Below are 23,403 nucleotides of genomic sequence, written 5' to 3' on the forward strand. Positions count from 1 at the left end.
GCTCAACAATAGATGTCAAAGAAATACTGGTTAAACCAAAGCAGAATTTTATTTTTCCTGAATGGTTCCAATGACTTCACAGTGGTCACATCATTCCCCTCGCCATCCTGTGCCTTTCCTTTCTCTAATGTTAGTATATACCCTAACCAATAATATACATTAGGAAAGTATGTCCCAAAAGGGCACACGCATCCCAGTGTTCACTGCAGCACTCTTCCCAATAGCCAAGACATGGAAGCATCTAAATCTCTGTGGACAGAGGAATAGATAAAGAAGATGTGGCACAAATAATATTACTCAGCCATTAAAAAGAATGAAATAATGCCAATACAGCAACATGGATGGACCTAGAGAGTGTCATACTGAGTGAATGAAGTAAGTCAGACAGAGAAGGAGAAATATTGTATGACATCCCCTATATATAGAATCTAAAAAGAAATGATACAAATGAACTTACCTACAAAACATAAACGGACTCATAGACTTTTTGAGAATTAGCTTAAGGTTGCTAGGGGTGGACAGGAGGACGAGAGGAAAGGACTGTATAGGGATTTGGGGATGGACGTGTACACAGTACTATATTTAAAATGGATAACCAACAAGGACCTGCTGTATAGCACATGGAGCTCTGCTCAATGTTATGTGGCAGCCTGGATGGGAGGGGAGTTTGGAGGAGAATGGAGACATGTATATATATGGTTAGGTCACTCCACTGTTCATTTGAAACTATCACAACATTGTTTGCTAATCAGCTACACCCCAATACAAAATAAAAAGTTTTTTTTAAAAAAGAAAAAAAACATATATATTAGGTATAATACATAATATGAAGCTGGAGAGAAGCTAAGTTCCAAGGAAAAACACAAATATAAACCAAGACTGGCCAACCAGCTCCAGTTGAATGGTAGTGGCTGACTTGGGTTCTGAATTTGAAACTTTTGTTGGTTCTCTAGGTTCAGAGTGGAAAGGTGTCATAATCAATTACAAATGACTGGCATCTCAGGTTTTAAAGTTTTTCCATCTTGGAAAGATCTATAATGCAAAAGTTTCAATAAAAATAATTTCTACTACCACATTACTACTGTTACTACTGCTGCTGCTATACCACCATTATCATCACAGTTGCATGAATTAGAATTTTCTAGACTTGAAGCAAATGAATTTTATATGGGAAACTTATGTAACTGCTGGAATGGCTGAAAGCATGGACTCTGGGTTAGACTTCCCAGGATGATGTTGAAATCAACACCTCCCTCAACCACAGGCAGGATGTTGAGAAATTAGGAGGTTTGCACTTGAACTGTGAAGTTCAAGAAAACCTTAGTAGAGCTACAATTCAGGAAGCTACTACCACAGCTGCCTCTCAGCTTGCACAAAGGTAGTGACCTGACACACTGGAACAGTGGAATAATGAAGAAGTACTCCAGGTCTTCACAACTATAGCTGCAGAAAGATTGCCTCTATACCACTTTCACTTTGAAAATCCTACATGAATAGATTTAACTGGTGGAACCTAACTCATATCTGGAGTCTTAGATGCAAAGAATTCTAGAACGCGTAAGTTTCTGCTCTCCAGTGTTTGCCATATAGAAAAGCAGGCTACAAACATATTAGAATAAATGCTAGGTGCCAATTCAACATTTTAGTCACCCCTTGATATGTCAGATATCTTTCTAAATGTTTACTATGTAATACTAATTCATTCAGTGCTCACAAGAATCCTATATGGTTTTTATTTCTTAACTTACCAGTTAAGAAAACTGAAGTGCACAATAAGGTATAACACAGCACTCGGGGTTACACAGTTTCTAAGCAATAAAGCCAGGATTCATGGCCAGATTATCTGACCCCAGAAAAGTCTCTAATTTCCCTTAGTACTGTTTCCCAGAAATGGTAGTTCTGTCTCTTTAATGATGAGGATGAAGTTAATTTCTACTCAGTTTTGTTGTTGTTGTTGTTTATTGTATTGATCAAACAGGTATGCATTATCACTTGATATGTATATAATGAGGTGGTATTTCAAAGGCATCAGTAGGCTGAAGATAGCTAAAACAATCTGGCTGAAGGTTTATTAGACATAAACATGCAACACTGAGAATGGGAGCTGGACTCCTTTCCAAAAGCAAAGCAAAATAAATAATACTATCATTCTGGCTAGGGGGAAAAAAAAAAGACTTGAAATAAAATGTTTGAAATGGGAGATGATGTTCACTGCTTCCTCAGCTATGGTTTCACAGAGGTAAACACAGCAGTATATTTCAAGAACCAAAAATAATTTATACTCTTTGATATAATAATTCTACTCAGAATGTAAGTCAAAGAAGCTGAAAATAAAAAAAAATTCATGAAAATATTCATTAAGCATTATTTTAACAAAAAGCAATTATATGAATATATATTCATCTAGGTAAGTGGCTAATGTTGTGTTTCTAAACAAAAATACAGTCAATAAAATTAAGCTAAATAAAATTATGTTGGGAAAGTCACTATAATAGGAAAGTAGATGCAAAAAGCAGAATTAAAATGCATTTACATGATATAAACATATGGATACACAAAAAATGAAAAAAACTGATTTATTATATATTATAAATTTTCTCATGTAATTTGATCTCTTTCTGAACTCTCTACAATGTTTCAATGATTTGACTGGTGATTCCTAAACTAGTAACACATATATTTCACTCTTTGGTCAAGCCCTATCAACCTCACTAGTATGACTTTAAAGTTTTTGGCTATACTCATGAAACTCTGCTTCTAAATAAATTTTAGTATCACTTTTGTTAAATCTCCCCAAACTCCTCCAAACCAAAACTATAATGAACACAATCCTATTAGGATTAGCATAACAGCTAAAGCCATGAATGCATTACTTTGAAGAAAATGGAAATCTTCATAATATTGAATCTCCTGTCTGAGAGCACAGTATGTGTTTTCATTTTTTTAAATCATTTGTCTTTTAGCAAAGTTTAATAGTTATTAGTCTAGGTTGTGACCTTTCATTCCAGACCCCTGTCCTTTGAACTCCCCTCTTTAAACACAAACTTTTTGAACTCCGTCTCACTTCTCCAGCACCATTCATTTTCTTGTTGTGCAGTTGTGTCTCGCTCTTTGTGATCCCATAGACTGCAGCATGCCAGGCTTCCCTGTCCTTCATATCTCCCAGTGCGTGCGTGCTAAGTCGCTTCAGTCATGTCTGACTCTTTGCAACCCCTATGGACTATAGCCTGCCAGGCTCCTTTGCCCATGGGTTGCCAATTTTATTCCAGGAATCTTCCCAACCCAGGGAACTAACCCACATCTCTTATGCCTCCTGCATTGGCATGCACGTTCTTTACCACTAGTGCTACATGGGAAGCCCACCATTTCCTGGAGTTTGCTCAGGCTCATGTCCATCGCAAGAACACTGGAGTGGGTTGCCATTTCCTTCTCCAATGCATGAAAGTAAAAAGTGAAAGTGAAGTCGCTCAATCGTATCCAACTCTTAGCAACCCCATGGACTGCAGCCTCTGGCCATGGGATTTTCCAGTACTCTTGCTTGGAAAATCCCATGGCCAGAGGAGCCTGGTAGGCTGCAGTCCATGGGGTTGCTAAGAGTCGTACATGACTGAGTGACTTCACTTTCACTTTTTACTTTCACGCATTGGAGAAGGAAATGGCAACCCACTCCAGTGTTCTTGCCTAGAGAATCCCAGGGACAGGGGAGCCTGGTGGGCTGCCATCTATGGGGTCCCACAGAGTTGGACACGACTGAAGTGACTTAGCAGCAGCAGCAGCATGTCCATTGAGTCGGTGATGCCATCCAACCATCTCATTTTCTGTCATCCCCTTCTCCGCCTGCCCTCAATCTTCACCAGCATCAAGGTCCTTTCCAAGGATTCAGCTCTTCATATCACGTGGCCAAAGCACTGGAACTTCAGCTTCCACATCAGTCCTTCCAAAGAATATTCAAGGGTGATTCCCTTTAGGAATAACTGGTCCTCTCTAGTATATTCCACCCTGGCTTCTAACTTTATCACTCAACCAAACTGCTCTTCATTGACCTCTATGTAATTGAATTCACTTGATATTTTAATTTAAAATAAAACTAATAAGTAATATAATATTGCAAATCTATTAAAAACAAAGATTATAATATGATGTAAATATAATATATAATACAGGTATTACAGGATTCAAAGTAATAGATGTTAATATTTTATCATGCCTATTTCCCTATATTTTTGTTATCATCCCTAGAGTTGTTGGATTTCTTAATTTCTGACAACCAACTGGTCTGAAATGACATTTTCTTTTTATATATATATGGAGTTCTCTGATTCCTAGAGAGATTTTTCTCTTCAAAAACTGGTCGCTATGGTTTACTCTCCTCAGAATTGCTTCTATCCTTGTTCTACTTTACTTTAAGATTATTTATCTTTTTCTTATTGATTTATAGGATTTAAAAGGTTACCTTACATATTCTATATGTTAACAATTTGTCAATTACATACATTGCATTTGTTCTCCCAGTATGTGGCACATCTTTTGACTTCACTGTACCTTTTATCAGAGGTATCTGATTTTACTGTATTTTAAATTTTAAATATTTAAATACTTTGTTTAAGAAATCCTTTCTTATACCTAGACTGCAAATCTGATCTTCATTTTCTTCTAAAAGTATTAAAATATCACTTTTTACGTTTAAGCTTTCTGAGATTTCCATATGAATAATCAATTCTTTCAGTACTATTACATATCATATATTTAAAAAAAATACCCACCCCCCATTTGTATGCAATAGCAAGCTCTCATGGAGAAGGAAATGGCGGCCCACTCCAGTATTCTGACCTGGAAAATCACATGGACAGAGGAGCCAGGCAGGTTACAATACATATGGTCACAAAGAGTTGGACACAACTAAGCAAAGAATGCTCAAACTACTGCACAATGGCACTCGTCTCACACGCTAGTAAAGTAATGCTTAAAATTCTCCAAGCCAGGCTTCAGCAATACGTGAACCGGGAACTTCTAGATGTTCAAGCTGGTTTTAGAAAAGGCAGAGGAACCAGAGATCAAATTGCCAACATCTGCTAGATCATCAAAAAAGCAAGAGAGTTCCAGAAAAACATCTATTTCTGCTTTATTGACTATGCCAAAGCCTTTGACTGTGTGGATCACAATACACTGTGGAAAATTCTGAAAGAGATGGGCATACCAGACCACCTGACCTGCCTCTTGAGAAATCTGTATGCAGGTCAGGAAGCAACAGTTAAAACTGGACATGGAACAACAGACTGGTTCCAAATAGGAAAAGGAGTACGTCAAGGCTGTATATTGTCACCCTGCTTATTTAACTTATATGCAGAGTACATCATGAGAAACGCTGGGCTGGAGGAAGCACAAGCTGGAATCAAGATTGCCAGGAGAAATATCAACAACCTCAGATATGCAGATGACACCACCGTTATGGCAGAAAGTGAAGAAGAACTAAAGAGCCTCTTGATGAAAGTGAAAGAGGAGAGTGAAAAAGTTAGCTTAAAGCTCAACATTCAGAAAACTAACATCATGGCATCCGGTCCCATCACTTCATGGCAAACATGGGGAAACAGTGGAAACAGTGGCTGACTTTATTTTTTTGGGCTCCAAAATCACTGCAGATGATGACTGCAGCCATGAAATTAAAAGACGCTTACTCCTTGGAAGGAAAGTTATGACCAACCTAGACAGCACAGTAAAAAGCAGAGACATTACTTTGTCAACAAAGGTCCATCTAGTCAAGGCTATAGTTTTTCCAGTGGCCATGTATGGATGTCAGAGTTGGACTCTAAAGAAAGCTGAGCGCCAAAGAATTGATGCTTTTGAACTGTGGTTTTGGAGGAGACTCTTGAGAGTCCCTTGGACTGCAAGGAGATCCAACCAGTCCATTCTGAAGGAGACCAGTCCTGGGTGTTCGTTGGAAGGACTGATGTTGAAGCTGAAACTCCAATACCTTGGCCACCTGATGTGAAGAGCTGACTCATTTGAAAAGACCCTGATGCTGGGAAAGATTGAGGGCAGGAGAAGGGGACGACAGAGGATGAGATGGTTGGATGGCATCACTGATTCGATGGACATGGGTTTGGGTGGACTCTGCAAGTTGGTGACGGACAGGGAGGCCTGGTGTGCTGTGATTCATGGGGTCGCAAAGAGTCGGACACGACTGAGTGATTGAACTGAAGTGAAGCATACACATGAATGCACACACACACACAAGCAAGCTCTCATATGTTTGTGGGGAGGTTTCTGGGCTTTCTATTCCTTTCCACTGATGACACCATTTAGCTTTTATTCAGAATCTTATTGTCTGTAGCATAAATCCTCATCCTTCCTTTTTTTCCTTCAAAGTTGTCTCAGCTACTTCTGGCAATCTGCTGTTCAATGTGAATTTTTTTTGAATGGAACTTTTAAATTCTATATTTAAAAACAGAAACATTTAGAGATTTAGGTTGCATTCATTAAATAAAAACTTAACACACACATCCCATCAGAAGCACTTCTATTCTGGGACTGGGGATGGACTGGTGGTAAAAAATGTTAACAATGTTTGAACCACACAGTGAAAACCCAACTGGTTCTTGTTTGTTTGTTTTGTAGTAATTTACCTTTAAAATTGTTCTGTTTAAGAAAATTCTGTGAAATGACCTACTGACTGTTACTGTGGTTCCTGATGCCAAGGTCTTGCTGGGCAGGTAAAGTTTTCAAATCTGGAACCAATGATTTGCCCATACATTTTTCATCCTATTATGTTCTTCTATTGTGGTTTCTGTATTTTCTTTCTTGAATCATTTAAACATATGTATTTAATAGTTTCTTTTTCTTTGGGAGGGGAGGTACACCTGCTTAACAACAGGCATTTATTTTCTCAATAGTTCCGAAGAGTGGAAGTTCAAGGTGCCAGCAGGATTAGTTTCTCCTGAGGCCTTTCCCCTGGGCTTGCAGAGGGTCACCTTCTCACTAAGTCCTTGCATGGCCGTTCCTCTGGGCACATACAACCCTGGTGTCTCACTCTCTTCTTATAAGAACATCAAGTCCTATTTGATTCAGGCCCCACCCTTATTTATTTATTTACATTTTATGGTGTGATATTAGGATATAACTTCATTTCAAATTGCTAAAAATTTGTAGCTGTGTCATGCATTGATTTATTCTTGTAGTTTTTACTAGGGCTTTTAAATCTGTATTATAAATATTAACCTGTACTTCTGTATTTTTGTACTATCTTTGTAAAATTTTAGCATCATTTTAGTTTTTATTTATTATCTATGAGGAACCTTGCAATATAGTAAAACTAAATAACAAACCGAAATCCTAGCTCTAATAAGTAATGTGGCAGAACCTGGGTTTGAAGGCAAGCTTTTAGGCTCTAAATGACATAATAGTTCTTATCATGTTGGTCTGTCTCCATTTCATTTCTTCTTTTTTCTTTCTCTATTATTTCAGATAGCATATGTTTTTCATTTATTTTAGAGACAGCACATGCTAAATGCAATTTAGTATTTTCTTACTCTTTTGTGGTACTATATTTCAAGAGTCAACTTTCTGCTGTGTTTTTAAGGCAATGCTCCCATTACAGGATTTGAGTTTTTTTCATTAGCCTGAGGTCACTTTTCCCCTCGATACTTCTCTAAGAATATTCCATTATCTCAGATTCTCTAGATGCCAATTATTCTATCATTACTTGACCTTCCCACAATCATATTTCTAGATTTCATAAATTCTACTTTCAATATATCATGTATTTTAATCTGCCTACTACTTCTCATACTGTCATTACCCTATACCCTTCACCATCTTTTATTTTAATTACTGCAATAATCTCACTAATCTTTCTAAAATTAGCTTTGTGATAACCTTATCATCACTATCACCACAACCTTTACATAACCACCAAATCCACTATTCTTACTACTGGCAGATGGATTTTCTAAGAATGAATTCTAATCATGTCAAGCCCTATGTTGGTTTTCCATTTGGGAGAAACAAGCAAAGCTCTATAAGTCATCTGTCCTTTGCCTACCTTACCAGCTTTATTCAAGTTATGCTCAATCATCTTAATCCTTATGTGTTCATTCACATTGGTCTTTTGTTTTCAAAATGTACCATGGTGCTAGTGTGATCAATGTCCTGTTTTGTCTGGGACTTCCCCAGTTTTACCATTGAAAATATCACATCTTGGGGAAACTCTCCTCAGTACCAGGCAAATAACAGTTAAATTGTTGTTGAATGGAATGGAACAAAGAAAAGTGAATATTTTAGCCTTGGCTATATGTGCTACACACACACACACACACACACACACACACATGCTCTCTTATTAGTCAATTCTTTTCCTTCATTGAATTTATAAAAATTATTATTGGCTTAATTGTACAAATAACTCTCTTCTATTTGCTTTCCCTACCGGAACATAAATTCCATGGAGGCAGGCTCCTTGACTTTTACCTAGCACTAGTCTTTACCTTGGAGAAGGCAATGGCACCCCACTCCAGTACTGTTGCCTGGAAAATCCCATGGATGGAGGAGCCTCGTAGGCTGTAGTCCATGGGGTCGCTAAGATTCGGATGCAACTGAGTGACTTCATTTTCACTTTTCCCTTATATGCATAGGAGAAGGAAATGGCAACCGACTCCAGTGTTCTTGCCTGGAGAATCCCAGGGACGGGGGAGCCTGGTAGGCTTCCATCTATGGGGTCGCACAGATTCGGACATGACTGAAGCGACTTAGCAGCAGTAGCAGCAGTCTTTACCTAGCAATAGTCTTATCTGCACACAGTAAGTGCTCAGTATATTTTTAATTATCAGTCAAGTTTCTTTTAGAAATTTTATACTTTTGTTGCTAGGGGAATTATATTTTTTATTTATACTGTATAGATAACTTCAAATATATAGAAAAACTGTTACTTTATATATATGTTACTTTGTATCTTAAAGAAAACTAGGAATTTCATTTATGTTGAGTTTGTACATTTGGATAATCATAAGCTCTTAAGATCTGAAAAGGATCTTAGAGACCCCCAAGTTCACTTCTCTCATTTTTATATGTGAGAAAAATTGAGGCCCAGATGTCAACTGACTTGTTCAAAGTGATACAGCTAATTAGTGGCAGAGCCATTCCAAGAACCAAGACCTTACTACTTTCAGAAGAGTAATCTTTCCACACTGCTAATTAGAGATGATCATAGTTCCTTAGACTACCATAGAGTTGTAAAACTCTGACTTAGATTCTTATCTGTTTGGTTTATTTACTGAGTGTCAAGCAAATCATTTAAAATCTTTTCATGAGATTTAGCACTTTCAGCCAAAGTTGTTTCCTTATTCATAAGAGTGAATCACTTAACCCTCTAAATGTAGGGTGAGTTCAGGTTTGTTTTGCTTGCTTTATTCGCCGCGCCTAGCACAATGCTTGGCATACACGAGATAATGTTGATGTAACAAATGACTGAATGTGCTGAATGTGTGAGTGCACATATCAAAACAATTTATGATACGTGATAATGGTAAACAGGTAAATTCTTCAAATCTTTTTTAAATTGAAGCTTTTGGGGTCTTACTTATGAGAAGGAAAGGACGGAGGGAGAGAGGGAGAGGCAGATGAACGTAGAGGAGAAAATGAGAAATAGGTAAAGAAAGAATGAGAAAGAATGAGTGTGTGTGTGTGTGTTAGGGGGAGGGTATGTGTTCACAGTAGAGAACAACCTCTACCTATTTCAAAGGTTTGTTAACGTAAAAAAAGTTACACTAAAACTTGCTGCTAATATAAAGGGCTAAACTTTGAGTGTGAAACATTAGTCTCTTCTGTGCTACATTTCTAGTGTCTATTATATGATTCTATTCTATCTTCAGGCTCTTAGAAGACATGTCTATTTCATGAGGGTCTATCTATGCACCATAACAAAGTACAAAGTACCTAATATCTTCAAATTTATAAAGGCAGCACAAAAGGAGGATGTATCGTTACCTGCTCGGCCTATGTATGAAGTAGGCGCCAACTCAAAATGCGACTGTCAATAATTCAGATCTTTTATGAAATAAAAACACAAATCATTTGATTTTAGAATGGGAAAATAGAATCTGTAGACCTTTCAGTCATTGGCTTAAGTGACCTTCTTAGATCACTCAAAGTGGATCGGTACTGTAACTCAGGGCACTCTCCACTTTTTTCAGAAGAATAAAAATCAGGCACAAAACAGAACTCAAGTTTTTAGTTAGTTACAAATGAACTGTCACCTAGGACAGTAAAAATTATTTGCTTGAACCATCTCCACAACTGGTCACTGTCCATTTGTGTATTGTGTTGTGGTCCTAGGGCCATACCAAAGCCAGAACATCAGTTTTTTTTTCCATGTGATGGAGAAAAAAATGATAAGAAGATGCACAGGTCATAGCAGTAAGCACTATTCAGTGGGGTCCCTGCATCACATAATAACTTAATGAGAGATCTTTGTAAAAGTCAACGTATTAAATATTTCACTTATTCTTACATTTGCACTGAATATATTTTAACACTTGCTAAAATTTGATAGAAGTGTATTGACACGATTCATATATATTTTTAATGACATTCATTAAAATGTGACCAAAGCAAATTTACTAGGTATTTAATTGGGCTTTCACCAATCGATTAGCAAAATTTACAAACATCATGTTGAATATTTGCAAGGTAAACTTTACTTTTATTTGCCATCTTAAAAAAATCATGGCATAGACTCTAGCTGATACCCACTTGCTTTACTTTCAGCTCTTCAATGCTAGAAAAATAGTCTTGAATGAAAAAAAAAACTTAAACCCCTTTCTCATTGGGACACAATAATGTTTCTTTATAAAATTCATTTGATTAAAAACTTGGATCGTGTATTTTAAATGTAGAGTTAACCATATTTTGAATCCCTCTAGGTGAGGTCCCTTGCTTGAAATGAATTCCAATAAACTGGTTGATGAGAACAGACTTACAAGAAAAAGGAGGCTTTGAACAGTTTCAATGGCAGGAAAGTTATCACTTGATTTATTTCATCTGAAAATTTTAATCAAATGAACAAATTAATCTTACTTTTCTGGGAAGCTTTTCTCAAATCTGACATTTAATGGCAATACTTCTGAAAATTTTCTAGGACCATAATGAGAAATTAAGTAAGATGAAGTATGAAAAGATTTGAAAATGTCTGCTCTGCTGAAGGTTGTAAAAATTTGGGAATTGTTTTGTTTATACATTCTTGTCCTGAGATGGATGTAGCATTGATACCTGAAAAATGCTGGACTTTCCTGGAAGTGTCCCCTTCTCAGCCTACCTTCCTGCAGAGGTAATAGGCTAGCTACCTAGGAGGGTGTTCTCTTCAGGCTCTGGGTTCTCATAAAAGAATGTCACCCCATCACCTGTTCATTTGATCTCTAAAGTTTAAGATTCTACCCCCAAATCAACCACATAGAGTATTAACATTTCAGACCCTTTTAAGAGCAGAGAGGATTAAAATAACTCCTATTACTTCTAGTATAAAAGCCTGACTGAATGCAAGTTCACATAGAAGAATTATTATAGGAACAGGCATTCTGCTTCTCCATATATACTGGGTTTTAATTAGATTCAAGCAGATCCATCAGAATACTATATTCTTGGATCACATTTTCCTAAGACACTAAATTTCACTATGATGCTTTTTTATGGCTTTTATTGATATATATTAAAAGCATGTGGTACATGAAATCTATTATTTCATTTCTTGCAATTATGATGTTGAGGATATTATACATTATAATCACATGATGATGATGATGCTAGTATATAAAAAGCCACATAAAATAGCACTTAAATATTTACAGTATTTCATTTAATAAAAAATGCTCTACTTGAAGCCCCATGTAAGAATTCCCTTTTAGGGAAAGATTCGTGGTGAAACTTTTAGTTCTCTGTGATAAACTGCTTTTGTCAGGAAATCTAGAACAAGTAACAGCAATTCTATAGGCTCTTTTGATGTGTGAAATTTGTTCTGTTTTATTCTCCTGCTCTTGACTGATTAATGAATATTTTTCCTTTTTATGATATTTAAAAACTCGTATATCACCACTTTATTACGGTGCTATAAAATCTTTCAAATAATTTATAGAAGAAAAAAATAAATTAACAGATGAGTAAGAACAAATGATTAATAAATCTATATAAATGGAAAAATTTGGGTAGTGATATTCTCCTTATAGGTGTATTCTGACAATCAAACAAGTTAAAGTGTATAAGCAGTCTAGCACCTGGGACATAGCATGGCCTCAGTTTCCTTACATAATCAATTCTCTTCAGATGTACTATAAAATTTTGCAAATAAACTCATCACTCATATACTTACTTCTCATCTTTTTTCCATAGTGAAAATGTTTTATAGGAAATTGTAATAGTTTTTCCCACTCACCATATTGTCCCCTTAGGGAAATCTCAGAGTGATTTTTTTCCACAAACTTAGGTAACTTTTGACTTAACACAGAAAAAAGCTACAGGAGAGGTTAAAAAAAGAGAAAAGGAAAAAAAGTGTATGTGAAGCAGAGACCTCTCAAAAGTAAAAGAAATACCTTCAAATAAGCAGAGTGATGGCGGTATCAAGGTAGCTTTGAGAGTCTGGGGGCCAAATTGGGAAGGGAAAAAAATTATATATGAAGATCATGTCATATGTTAAATTTAAAAATATTTATAAGCTATTTTATAAATTATAGGTCACATCTCAGATGTTCATTCCACTGGCATGAACATCTGTGACAACATGAAGTGCTGTGTTGAGAATTCGGAAGTTATACCTTGACTCCGCATAAAAAAGTGCACTGATCAACTACTACTGCATTATAAGTGTAGCCTAGTGAGTGGTGACTGATTTTCCATATTTCTCATCTTTGTTCTATACAAAATAAGACAATAATAATAATGATAATGTTAAGAAAACTGGCAGTTATTACAGTCAGTGAAAGGACAAGAAATATACATATTCAAAGAGATGAAGAAATGTTGAAATTATTTTTGTGCTATACTTATACATGTTATCACAGAGCTTAAAATTTTTTTTTCACAGACATTCTAAAGAGTTTATTCCTGGGAGTTGGAAGAGGCGAGTCTGGTCTCAAAATGGAGGTAAAACCGCCGCCCAGTTGCCCCAGCTCGACTCTGGCCATGGCCGCTGCCATGGCCGCCGCCGCCGCGGGGAGGAGGATCATGATCCCAAGGAACCTGAGCAGTTGAGAAAGCTGTTTATTGGTGGTCTGAGCTTTGAAACTACAGATGATAGCTTAAGAGAACACTTTGAGAAATGGGGCACACTTACAGATTGTGTGGTGATGAGAGACCCCCAAACAAACATTCCAGGGGTTTTGGTTTTGTGACTTACTCTTGTGTTGAAGTGGATGCAAAATGTGTGCTCGACCACACAAGGTTGATGGGCGTGTAGTGGAACCAAAGAGAGCTGTTTCTAGAAAGTGAAAGTGAAAGTGAAGTCGCTCAGCCGTGTCCAACTCTTTGCCACCCCATGGACTGTAGCCTACCAGGCTCCTCTGTCCATGGGATTTTCCAGGCAATAGTACTGGGGTGGATTGCCATTTCCTTCTCCAGGGGATCTTCCCAACCCAGGGATTGAACCTGGGTCTCCCGCATTGTAGACAGACGCTTTACCATCTGAGCCACCAGGGAAAAACTCCTGTTTCTAGAGAGGATTCTCTAAAGCCTGGTGCCCATCTAACAGTGAAGAAAATTTTTGGTGGTGGTATTAAAGAAGATATAGAAGAATGTAATCTGAGAGACTACTTTGAAAAGCATGGCAAGATTGAAACCATAGAAGTTATGGAAGACAGGCAGAGTGGGGCAAAGAGGATTTGCTTTTGTAACTTTTGATGATCATGGTACAGTTGATAAAATTGTTGTTCAGAAATACCACACTATTAATGGGCATAATTGTGAAGTGAAAAAGGCCCTTTCTAAATAAGAGATGCAATCTGCTGGATCACAATGAGGTCACGGAGGTGGATCTGGCAACTTTATGGGTCATGGAGGAAACTTTGGAGATGGTGGAGGTAACTTCGGCCATGGTGGAAACTTTGGTGGAAGAGAAGGCTATGGTGGTGGAGGTGATGGCAGCAGAGGGAGTTATGGAGGAGGTGATGGTGGATATAATGGATTTGGAGGTGATGGTGGCAACTATGGTGGTGGTCCTGGTTATAGTAGTAGAGGAGGTTACGGTGGTGGTGGACCAGGATATGGAAACCAAGGTGGTGGATATGGTGGCGGTGGTGGAGGATATGATGGTTACAATGAAGGAGGAATTTTTGGAGGTAACTATGGTGGTGGTGGAAACTATAATGATTTTGGAAATTATAGTGGACAACAGCAATCCAATTAGGGACCCATGAAAGGGGGTAGTTTTGGTGGAAGAAGCTCGGGCAGTCCCTATGGTGGTGGTTATGGATCTGGTGGTGGAAATGGTGGATATGGTAGCAGGAGGTTCTAAAAACTCAGAAGAAAAGGGCTACAGTTCTTAGCAGGAGAGAGAGCGAGGAGTTGTCAGGAAAGCTGCAGGTTACTTTGAGACAGTTGTCCCAAATGTGTTAGAGGAACTGTAAAAATCTGCCACAGAAGGAATGATGATCCATAGTCAGAAAAGTTATTGCAGCTTAAACAGGAAACCCGTCTTGTTCAGGATTGTCATAGCCACAGGTTGCAAAAAGTGCAGCTATCGATTAATGCAATGTGGTGTCAATTAGATGTACATTCCTGAGGTCTTTTATCTGTTGTAGCTTTGTCTTTTTTTCTTTTCAGTACATCAGGTATATTGCCCTGTAAATTGTGGTAGTGGTACCAGGAATAAAAAAAAAAGGAATTTTTATCTTTTCAAAAAAAAAAAAAGAAATAAAAGAGTTTATTCCTATGCCAAAAATACCAAGTGACTTCCATGGTCAAATTTCCTGGGAAATAATTCCAATAATATTTATTTCCTTAAAAATGTTACTTTGAAGATAGGAAGAGTTTACCCTTGTATGTCAGTTATTTTTGCTATATAGCAGCACAAACTCATGCTTCAGACATCCACATTCATTAACTGTGAACATTACACATTTGAAAATCATTGCAAATTTGAACTTGAGCAGGATTCAGGTAGAGTAGGCTCCATGCAGCATCGAATGGGGCAACACAAAGACTGGGACTGACTTGATGGCTGGTGGGCTGAAGGCTGCTCACTCATGTGCCTGATGGTTGTTGCTGGCTATCAGCTAGAAATTCAGTTGGATTTGTCAATCAGAATACTTATAAAAATAAACAAATGGGACTTAATCTAACTTAAAAGCTTTTGCCCAGCAAAGGAAACAAACAAACAAACAAAAGATAATCTAGAGAATGGGAAAAAATATTTATAAACAATGTGATCAACAAGAGGTTAACATTCAAAATAGACAAACAGATCAAAAACTCAACATTAAAAAACAAACATGAAACATATAATTATCATATGTAAAATAGATAGCCAGTAGGAATTTGCTGTATGATGCAGGGTGCTCAAACCTGAGGTTCTGTGACAACCTAGAGGGGTGCAATGGGTAAGAGGTGGGAGGGACATACGTATACCTATGGCTGATTCATGTTGCTATATGGTAGAAACTAACACAATATTGTAAAGTAATTATCCTCCAATTAAAAATAAATTTAAAAATTAAAAGAAACAAACAACTCACAAGACCTAAACAGACAACTCTCTGAAAAAATGCTCAACATTACTAACTAGAAAAATGCAGATCAAAACTACAATGAGGTCTCACCTCACATTGGTCAGAATGGCTATCATCAAAAAGTCTACAAATAATAAATGCTGAAAAGGGTATGGAGAAAGGGAACCTTCTTACTTTACCTTCTTACACACACACACACACACACACACACACACACACACACACGAATATTACTCAGCCATAAAGAAGGCAATATTGCCATTTGCAACATAGATGAACCTAGAGATTATTATACTGAGTGAAGTAAATCAGACAGAGAAAGACAAATATTATATGATATCAATTCTATGTGGAATCTTAAAAATAATACAAATGAATCCATATACATAGACTCACAGACAGAAAAAACAAACTAAGTTACCAAAGGGGAAAGGGATTGGGGAGCAGAATAAATTGGGATTATGGGATTAACAGATACAAACTATTATACATAAAATAGATAAGCAACAAGGATTTACTGTTTAGCACAGGGAATTATATGTTATAATAACCTATAATGGAAAAATAATCTGAAAAGATATTATATATGTGTGTTTGCATATATATGTATATCTGAATCAATTTTCAGTACACCTAAAACTAACACAATATTGTGAATCAACTATACTTCAATAAAATAAAGTGAAACAAACTGAAACTATCAGAACAGTTGAGAGAAGAAAAAAAGTTAACAAAAGGAAAAGAATAAAAGAAAACTAGAAATTAGATAAAGGAAATTATTCTATATAAACTACCAATAGGATGTTAATTCAAAGTATGAAATAACTAATTAAAGAATGCATTAAATTTGAGAGCACAAAAATTGATATTGAGCATGTGTGATACATTCCTAGTGATCTTCAGGATAAAAGATATGGCTATATGTTCTGATACTTAGAATTGTTTGTGACATAATAAAGGAAAAGTCTTGATATATCACATCTTAAATTCCATGAAACTTTAAAATCAAGGAAAAATAAAATCTAATAAAGCAAATTAGAATATCTTATTAAAAACAGAATAATCTGTACAAGTCTATGCAAATTATGTATTTTAAAGTCAAATACTATAATAATGAAGGTTTCCATGGACTAATTATAATTTGTTTTAACATAATTCAAAGTATTAGTCTTGTTAAGCTCTTCATCTTGTTGAAGGAGCAAAGATATAAAATTGTTTTAATTGTATGAGATAACAAATAACCAACTGTTTTTGTTGAAAAAAAACTTTCACTTTCTATAGTGAGTTCTGGTTCACTTTCTATAGTGAGTTCTGGTTCAATCAACTCACATGACACTGATAATAACAACAGTAATAATAAACAAAAGTCAGTATTTACTGAGTTACCATGTACTAGCAATCATTCTAAGCTTTACATATGTAAAGTTATTTAATGCTCAACATTAATATCCCATTTTTTACCAGTTAGGAATCTGAGGCATGAAAACTTCAGTAATTGCCCAAAGTCACTCAGTTAGCTAGTAAATGACAGAGCCAAAACTAACAGAGGGAGTCTAATTCCAGAGCCCCATATCAAACCTAGCACATTCTGTAAAAGGCAAAAAGGAGCAGTGTACATGACTGAAAAAGCATTCTTCCTACTCTATGAAAACAGTTTTAAAATATACAGAAGACTCTTCCAAGCTGGATCATTTCAAGAACAACACAACAATAAAATAAAACTTGACTATTTCTCAAACCATATCTCTTTGGAAACAGGAAGTAGGTCATAGAGGTAAAAATCAAAAGAAAAGAGATGATAATAAGAGAGACAGTCATAATATCACCCCTGCTTTCCTGCCTCACACTATCTTCAAGAAAACACAATGAAAAAGACTGATTGTTTGAATAGAAGCAAATACAGGGGCTACAGAGGATACTTTCAACTAACAATGAAATCATGAATGACACCTAACAAAACTGCTATTGAATGTAATTACAGATGATTTATTTGTATTTAGCAAGGGTTGCTGAAGGGTTAAACTTGGAACAAAATTTCATTTTATTCCATCTAAGTCAATACCTCGTGGAGAAAGGATGTGCTTGCAAGAAACTGGTAACACTCAAAATTTGCAATCTGCTGTTTTTTTTTGTATGATCAAATAAAATTTCTAAGGATGGCTTAAAAGGAAAATTAGAGAGAAATTAACTGTAAAAGCTGCAAATTAACTGTAAAAGTGAACTGTTAGGATGTTTCTATGTAATTAATCTCCCAGCTCAGTAATGGAGAGTACTAAGATTTTAAATTAACCCTTTAAGAGGATGATTTATTGGACTGTCAAGGGGGATAAGGCCTACCTATCCCATTAGATTTTCTTTTTAAATAATACTTATTTTATGACTTCCTGGGTGGTTATGATTGACAGATGACCTATGAAAGGTCTAAAGAAACAAGAACAGGATTTAGGCAAGAAAATCCATTTTCATAACAGTGTGGAAGTTAAGTTCTACGATACAGATCTGCAAAGGAAATACAGAACTTATTCACTCTGGTGGAGGATAACTAAGACTTCCAACAGAAGGTGACATTTGAAGTGATTCTTTAAAAAATCAGTAAAATTCAGGCAAGAAAAGTGTTAGACAGTCATGTCTGATGCTTTTTGACCTCAAGGACTATAGCCTGCCACTCCCTCTGTCCACAGAATTCCCCAGGCAAGAATACTAGAGGGGCAATAGTGAAAGAATGAAAGCATTGTCCCTAAAGTCAGGAACAAGACAGGGTGCCCATTCTCGCCATTACTATTCAACATAGTTTTGGAAGTTTTGGCCACAGCAATCAGAGCAGAAAAAGAAATAAAAGGAATCCAGATTGGAAGAAAAGAAGTAAAACTCTCACTGTTTGCAGATGACATGATCCTCTACATAGAAAACCCTAAAGACTCCACCAGAAAATTACTAGGGCTAATCAATGAATATCGTAAAGTTGTAGGATATAAAATCAACACACAGATGTCCCTTGCATTCCTATACACTAACAATGAGAAAACAGAGAGAGAAATTAAGGAAACAATTCCATTCACCATTGCAATGAAAAAAATAAAATACTTAGGAATATATCTACCTAAAGAAACAAAAGACCTATATATAGAAAACTATAAAACACTGGTGAAAGAAATCAAAGAGGACACAAATAGATGGAGAAATATACCATGTTCATGGATCGGAAGAATCAATATAGTGAAAATGAGTATACTATCCAAAGCAATCTATAGATTCAATGCAATCCCTATCAAGCTACCAACAGTATTTTTCACAGAACTAGAACAAATAATTTCACAATTTGTATGGAAACACAAAAAACCTTGAACAGCCAAAGCAATCTTGAGAAAGAAGAATGGAACTGGAGGAATCAACCTGCCTGACTTAAAACTGTACTACAAAGCTACAGTCATGAAGACAGTATAGTTCTGGCACAAAGACAGAAATATAGATCAATAGAACAAAATAGAAAGCCCAGAGATAAATCCATGCACCTATGGACACCTTATCTTTGACAAAGGAGGCAAAAACATACAATGGAGATAAGAATCTCTTTAACACGTGGTGCTGGAAAAATTGGTCAACCACCTATAAAAGAATGAAACTAGAACACTTTCTAACACTGTACACAAAAAAACTTAAAATGGGTTAATGATCTAAATTTAAGACCAGAAACTATAAAACTTCTAGAGGAAAACATAGACAAAATACTCTCTGACATAAATCACAGCAGGATCCTCTATGATCCACCTTGCAGGGTAATGGAAATAAAAGCAAAAATAAACAAATGGGACCTAATTAAACTTAGAAGCTTTTGCACATGAAGGAAACTATAAGCAAGGTGAAAAGCCAACCTTCAGAATGGGAGAAAATAATAGGAAACAAAGCAACTGACAAAGAATTAATCTCAAAGATATACAAGCAGCTCATGCAGCACAATACCAGAAAAATAAATGACCCAATCAAAAAATGGGCCAAAGAACTAAACAGACATTTCTCCAAAGAAGACATACGGATGGCTAACAAACATATGAAAAGATGCTCAACATCACTCATTATCAGAGAAATGCAACTCAAAACCACAATGAGGTACTATCTCACGCCAGTCAGAATGGTTACTATCAAAAAGTCTACAAACAATAAATGCTGGAGAGGGTGCAGAGAAAAGGGAACCCTTTTACACTGTTGGTGGGAATATAAACTAGTACAGCCACTGTGAAGAACAGTGTGGTGATTCCTTAAAAGACTGAAAACAGAACTGCCATACAACCCAGCAATCTCACTGCTGGGCATACACACTGAGGAAACCAGAATTGAGAGAGCCACGTGTACCCCAATGTGCATTGCAGCACTGTTTACAATAGGTAGGACATGGAAGCAACCTAGATGTCCATCAGCAGACGAATAGATAAGAAAGTTGTGGTACATATACACAATGGAATATTACTCAGCTATTAAAAGAACACATCTGAATCAGTTCTAATGAGGTGGATGAAACTGGAGCCTATTATATAGAGTGAAGTAAGTCAGAAAGAAAAACACCAATACATTATATTTGTATATTAATGCATATATATGGAATTTAGAAAGACGGTAATCATGATCTTATATGCGAGACAGCAAAAGAGACACAGATGTAAAGAACAGACTTTTGGACTCTGTGGGAGAAGGCAAGGGTGGGATGATTTGAGAGAATAGCATTGAAACATGTATATTACCATATGTGAAACAGATTACCAGTCCAAGTTCGATGCTTGAAACAGGGCACTCAAAGCTGGTGCACTGGGACAACCCAGAGGGATGGGATGGGGAAGGAGAGAGAAGGGGGATTTGGGGTGGGGGACACATGTACACCTGTGGCTGATTCATCTCAATGTTTGGCAAAAACCACCACAATATTGTAAAGTAACTAGTTTCCAATTAAAAAAAAAAAACCAAAATAAGAATACTAGAGTGGGTAGCTATTCTCTTCTCCAGGCGATCTTCCCAATCCAGAGATTGAACTTGGGTCTCCTGCATTGCAGGCAGATTCTTTACCATCAGAGCCACCAGGGAAGTCACCAAAATCAGTGGCTCTGAAACAATAATTTGAATCACTTACATTTTATGGTTCTAGTAGAGCTCATCACAGTTAAATGAATAGGATTAAGAATCTTCAGATAAATTCAAAATCATTTGAATTATGTATATTATGATTCTCATCCCTTCCTCCTTACTCATTTTACACATTTCAGAAAGAAAACCTCTATGTAACTCTTTAGGGAAGTTGGAAATCAAGTTTTGTATTTTCCTATTAATATAAACCATAAAGAGAGATCTTTTAAAATTTAACCATCATCTTGAATTATCTTCAGAACAAAAATGGCAGATCATAAAGATACCAAACAATGTTTCACAACTGAAAGTAGACTGAACATGGATATTGCTCTGTATCTTCAATATATACCCTATAACTCTAGAGAATGAGGAAGAAGTAGTAGGTGGGCTGGAAAGAGCCACATTCAGTCATTCAGAATTATTTATAAACAACTCATATCCAGAATCTATCAAGAATTCCTTTAAGTCAATAGAAAAAAAATAAGGAAAAACATAACAGTAGGAAAATGGGCTAAACACTCAAGAAGGCACTTCATAAATTAAGAAATTTTTGTGCCTAACAAACCAGTGAAAAACTACTAAAGCTTTCTGATAACAGGAGAAATGGAAATTAAAAATAAAATGATTTAAGTCTGGCTAAAATAAAAAAGTCTGACAGTATTAAGTAACGGTGAGAAGTTTTAGAGCAATAGGAACTCTTATACGCTATTGTTGAGAAAAGAAACTGATATAACCATTTTGGAAAAGCTTTACATTGCCTCGTAAATTTGAGATCACACATACTCTATGAGACAGCATTCTACTCTTAGCTATGGAGTTTAGAGAACTTCATGTACACACAAGCGAGAATATAAACTTTTACAAGAATGTTCAGAGCAGCCTTGAATTAGTGCAATAAAAGTCCATCAATAGCATAAAGGGTAAAAAAAAAAAAACACAACTGTATTATGTTCATACAATGAAATGATACAGCACAGAATCAACATAGTACAGCTACAAGCAAACAGATGAATCTTAAGAACAATATTGAGAAAAGACCCAAGAGAATATATAGTATATGATTCCAGTTCAAAACTGGGAAAATTTAACTATAGTGCTTAGTATTATATACTTAGGTGGTAAAATTATTAATAAAAACAAGAGAGTGATTGATTACTATAGCATAGGGTAATGTGGGAGTTATAGGAAAAAGAAAATTGAGGTTTCCAAATACTAGTGAAGTGCTGTTTCTTGTTTTGGGTAGTATAACACAGGTGGTGTTGTGTTTCATAATTCAGTGATATGTACATTTATATACTTTTCTCTGTATTTCACACTACAAAAGGTCAAAGAGAATTGTGAAATGCTGAAAAGCTAAAAATTCAAAAGAGAAATTATTTAAAAAACAACAACAACAACAACGGAGAATCTTACTGAGTACCTTCTATATGACAGGAACTATGCTAAGTGTTGAGGACACAGTATACAAAAGGGATACACAGTTTGACTCTCTAAAGGTCTGAGAAAGGTCAAACAAATAATTGTGAACATCATATTTAATTAAAAACTGACTGATTGCTATGAAGGAAAAGTTCACAAAATTTCAGAGACACTGATGCTATCTAGTGAACAGGTGTCAAGGCTTCTCTGAGGTATAAAATTTAAACTGAAACTTTAATAATAAGCCTAAATTAATTTGGGTGAGAGGATGGAGGTATCTATTTCAGGGAGGTGGAATAACATGCTAACCAAGGAACAAAAGAGCAGGTCAGTATGGAGTTTAGTAAAGAACAGTCTAAGATGAGGCTGGAGGAGTAGACATGGGCAAACCTGAAAGCACCTGGCGCCATACTAAGAATTCTGAAATTTCATCCCAGCAGCAAATGGCAGCCACCAGGGTTTTTTGCGTTTTCTCCTGCAGGGGAATGGCAGGTTCCAATTCATAGTTTAAGCTCATTCTGAGAACTATGGGATGTATTATAGGGGGCAAGACTGTAGACACATAAGATAGAAGGCTATTGCAGTGGTCAAGCCAAGAAATTTTGATGACTTACCCAGGGTAAAGGCAGTAAAAATGGGATCAGTAGAAAGATTTAAATGCATCTTAGGTGGCTACAGACCATGCTAATAGAATGGAAGTGCCAAATTGCTGTTTTGAGCAACTGGAAAGATGTAATGAAGGGACAATGAAAGAGGAGCAGGGATGAGGGTGTGAGCAGGAAGAATCCAGGACTTTCCTGTTTGACAGGTAAGTGGAGAGGACAGGCAATTAGCTATGTAAGTCTGCAGTTCTAAAGAGTGTACTGGAATTTAGAAATTGTTATACATGGATGCTATCTGAAGTCCCGAGAATGGATTAGATTACTTAATATGAAAATATAGATGGAAAACAAGTAAGCACATTCCATGATGAACACTTAGGATTTAGATTTAGAAGGAGTTTACTCAACAATAGGAATGAGTGGCATAAGGGACAATTAAAGTGTTAGTCATTCAGTCATGTCTGACTGTTTGTGACCCTGTTAATTGTAGGCCTCCAGATTCTTCTGTCCATGGGATTTTCCAGGCAGGAACACTGGAGTGGGTAGCCATTTGCTTCTCCAGGGGA

At 36.3% G+C, this 23,403-nt stretch overlaps 1 protein-coding gene and 1 pseudogene across 1 annotated transcript in view; one reads left to right on the forward strand and one right to left on the reverse strand.

Annotated features, from left to right (window-relative positions):
- The window catches only part of RSRC1 (arginine and serine rich coiled-coil 1), a 444,672-nt gene that overhangs the window by 109,109 nt on the left and 312,160 nt on the right, over nt 1-23,403 (reverse strand). The gene's annotated exons all lie outside the window — the stretch shown is intronic.
- Nucleotides 13,117-14,488, forward strand: LOC128045207 (heterogeneous nuclear ribonucleoprotein A3-like; annotated as a pseudogene).

This window comes from Budorcas taxicolor, chromosome 1, assembly GCF_023091745.1.
Source record: "Budorcas taxicolor isolate Tak-1 chromosome 1, Takin1.1, whole genome shotgun sequence".
In the NCBI taxonomy this organism is placed as follows: domain Eukaryota; kingdom Metazoa; phylum Chordata; class Mammalia; order Artiodactyla; family Bovidae; genus Budorcas; species Budorcas taxicolor.